The sequence below is a fragment of the Cyprinus carpio genome, chromosome B14 (assembly GCF_018340385.1).
Source record: "Cyprinus carpio isolate SPL01 chromosome B14, ASM1834038v1, whole genome shotgun sequence".
NCBI lineage: Eukaryota > Metazoa > Chordata > Actinopteri > Cypriniformes > Cyprinidae > Cyprinus > Cyprinus carpio.
In genome coordinates, this window is record NC_056610.1 from 9,999,444 (window position 1) to 10,003,128 (window position 3,685).

Below are 3,685 nucleotides of genomic sequence, written 5' to 3' on the forward strand. Positions count from 1 at the left end.
TTCAGAACACAATTTAAGATATTTTGGATGAAAACCAGGAGGCTTGGACTGTCCCAAAGACTGCCAAGTAAATTACACTGTCAAGGTCCAGAAAAGCATCATCAGAATAGTCCATCTGCCATCAGTGGTTCAACCGTAACATTATGAAGCGACGACAATACTTTTTGTACACGAATAAAACAAAAATAACTTTATTCAACAAATTGTCTCCTCTGTGTCTCTCCACATCAGCGTAGCGCCATTTTGGAGAATATGAGCTGAACGCAGGCAGCATACGCTCTTCTCTGTCAGCTGCGCCACAAGGATGGACTATTCTGATGATTACAGTGTAATTTACTTGGCAGTCTGTGGAACAGTCACAAGCCTCCCGGTTTTCATCCAAAATATTTTCAGTTGTGTTCCAAAGACGGACTAAGCTTTTACAGGTTTGGATGACATGAGGGTAAGTGATTATTGACAAAATTTTCATTTTGGGGTGGAGTATCCCTTTAATTATAGATCAAATAATGATCAAAAGCATTGTAACAGATATATTCAGTGTTGACTAGTGCATATTCTGCATTTTAAAGGCACATAATCGATGCAGGCAGTGCATGCATTTTGTTTCTTAGTGAATTCCCCTAAAGAGATTTAGCAGTTGCTACTTTGATGTAGGCCAGCAGTGTGAGGACCACAGCAGTAGTCAAGATCACTTGAGTAACACCAAACCCATCGTCGTCATTAAAGTTTATCCCAACGGAGCCGCTCTCAAACTGATTCATCGCAGTTACTCGCCATTAGGAATAAACTCAGCACTCATAACTAATAACAAATGCCAAAACATCTCACCTCGTTGACAGTAATGGTCTATGTGAGATTTAAGTGAGCCGCAAAATGAATCACTGAATTCTATCTGATGAATCACTGTTCTGGAAGTTTGATGGGGGCTTTTAAGAGACACTGAAGATACCGTACGGGTGTCCGTGCAAACAAAGCTCAGTTACAACCGAATTCCATTCCTGTTGTGGGATAGCAACACAAGCTTGGCTACAGTAAAATGTGATTGGTTCCCAGTTCACAGCTTCAGATTCGATTACTGTTAATGATATTGTAAGGAATTCTCTTTCCCTTTAAATGGTATTCAACTGCATTTCAGATTCTTAATATATGAAGGAACAGGGCTTATTTAGTAGCCGAGTAAACAGTATCATCCATAATGGTCCCAGGCTATGATGCGTCCCCACAGGTGACGACAGTGTGGTCACCACTTAACCTTCCTGCTCTAATGTTGACTACTGGCCCGTGAAGTTTCATCAAGTTTATGAGAGGGAAAGACCTTAAAAGCTTATTGAGGAATAGGGAGTGTTTACCCTGTTCTTGTAAATGGATCTCTGAGAGCAACAGGAGAGTGAGGGAGAGAGAGAGAGAGAGGTGAGCTGGGTTAGATCGATAGACAAGAGTAAGAAAGCAATAAGAAGTGACACACCAGTGCTTCATTTGAAGCCAATGCATGCTAAGAGTTGTATATATGATTGAAAAAATATATGCTTAGGTGGTACAAATAATAAATTGGATTGATACAAAGAAGATTAGCATGGCATCTGTGAAAAGGATGGCATGCAAATCCGTGAAAATATGGGTTAATATACAGTGATTATAATAAATGTTTTTTTTTTATATTAAAAACATTAATTCAGTTAATCATAAAGGGATATGAATAATTAGGTTTTGATCAAAATTGTTTAATAATCTCGTAAATTCTTCAAAAAGTGATTTTCAAAGCAAATACTGATGTGAAATTGCGATTGACATCAGTGATTAATGTCTGTGTCTCTGTTTTCAGTTCAGTTCTATCATTATAATGATTTTTATGGGTGGGTATGTTTTTCTTATTTTAATAATTTCACAGTTTTAAATTCAATAACAGTGATGCTAGTTCTATAATTCTATCATATATTTTGCAGTATCCTTGTAAAATATAACTCAAACATTTACACATATGTAAATGTGTTATATTTTTATATTAATGTTTATATGTATGTAGACAGATTCATTAGAAATGAGACGGATGTAGTTTTGTTGCATCATGCTTCAGATGTTACCATCCCTTCCCCTCCCCCACCTGCCGGATCCATGACTAATGCGCCCTGTGGCTGGATTTCATAACTTACACAAATTGAAGAGTGAAACAGAATAAAACAGATGAAGAAAGAGGCTACTTAATTTGTGAAGGTGTTTAGAATGAGTTCTCAGTTGATAGTGTGTCTGCCTTCCTCAGAGCAATCCTTCCCTCCCTGTACTTCTAAACATGAATTAATGTAAATTCCAGACGTTTTCTCACTCTGGAGCTCTGACGCTCCATCTCACCGGTGCACTGGAATCTCGTAGGGGTGTGTGAATCTTGCAGTAATGGCATTCCTACCCGGCTACATTACCACTATTTCCCAGCCATCAATCAGAAGACAGTAGTGAAGTGTTATGAGCTGCGAGCAGGGCTGGACCAGTGGACAGGGAGGGCCGGACAGCAGATAGCTACTGATATTAGCACCAGGCCTGCGGTAGCAGTATGACAACTCCTTAGCCTTTTCAACTTAAGCAATCGAAAGGCCCTGAAGTGTCAAGATTAGAGAGCTGGAGATTGTACTGCTGAAAGTAACACTCTCACACAGAAATGGGATGGGATCCTGCGGGGACATGAGTATTGCATTAACATGAATTTTGACAATGCAGTTTGATTAAATTGTAACGGATTTCTTTCCTTGCCAAACATTTAGTCGATCATTTGGTTTCTATCTCTGTGTCATATTCAGATGCGCATCCCCATATTTTAAAACAGAATCACAGTGCATTTTACTTCCATAATATGATGTTTCCAAGATGAGCATGATATTCAACAAAAGCCCACAATAAACAAAATATTAATAATTAAAAAAATCTTTTATAAAAGAAAATAAAATAATAGAATAGAATAGAATAGAATAGAATAGAATAGAATAATTAGTGCTGGGCAACGATTAATTGCTTTTTTGTTTATGTGATATATGCGTTTGTGTACTGTGTATATTTATTATGTATATATAAAGACACACATACAGTATATATTTTGAAAATATTTACATGTGTATATATATATATATATTAATATAATTTCTATTATATAAAAATATTTTTTAATATATAAACAACATATTTTCTTAAATATATACATGCATGAGTGTATTTATATGTACATAATAAATATAAACAGTACACACACATATATTATGTACACAAAAACTTTTATTTTGGAATTCGATTAATCATTCCCCAGCACTAAATATAATATAATATAATATAATATAATATAATATAATATAATATAATATAATATAAAGTATAGTGACATACAGCCAAGTATGGTGACCCATACTCAGAATTCGTGCTCTGCTTTTAACCCATCCAAAGTGCACACACACCGTGAACACACACCTGGAGCAGTGGGCAGCCATTTATGCTGCGGCGCCCAGGGAGCAGTTGGGGGTTCTGTGCCTTGTTCAAGGGCACCTCAGTCGTGGTATTGCCGGCCCGAGACTCGATATAATAAATTATGCATTTGTTCTTGTTTTAAGCCTAAATTAATATATACATACACACACATACACTTTGTTATTCCGTCAAAACATGGATATTATGCCAGAAGAGATGTACATTTGGAGCTTGTTACATA

The 3,685-nt window shown here is 36.5% G+C and overlaps 1 non-coding gene across 1 annotated transcript; it reads left to right on the forward strand.

Annotated features, from left to right (window-relative positions):
• Window positions 1-1,522: 1,522 nt before the first annotated feature.
• Window positions 1,523-1,626, forward strand: LOC122139710. Its single transcript, XR_006156486.1, has one exon. It is a non-coding gene; the product is annotated as a U6 spliceosomal RNA (small nuclear RNA).
• Window positions 1,627-3,685: the final 2,059 nt, after the last annotated feature.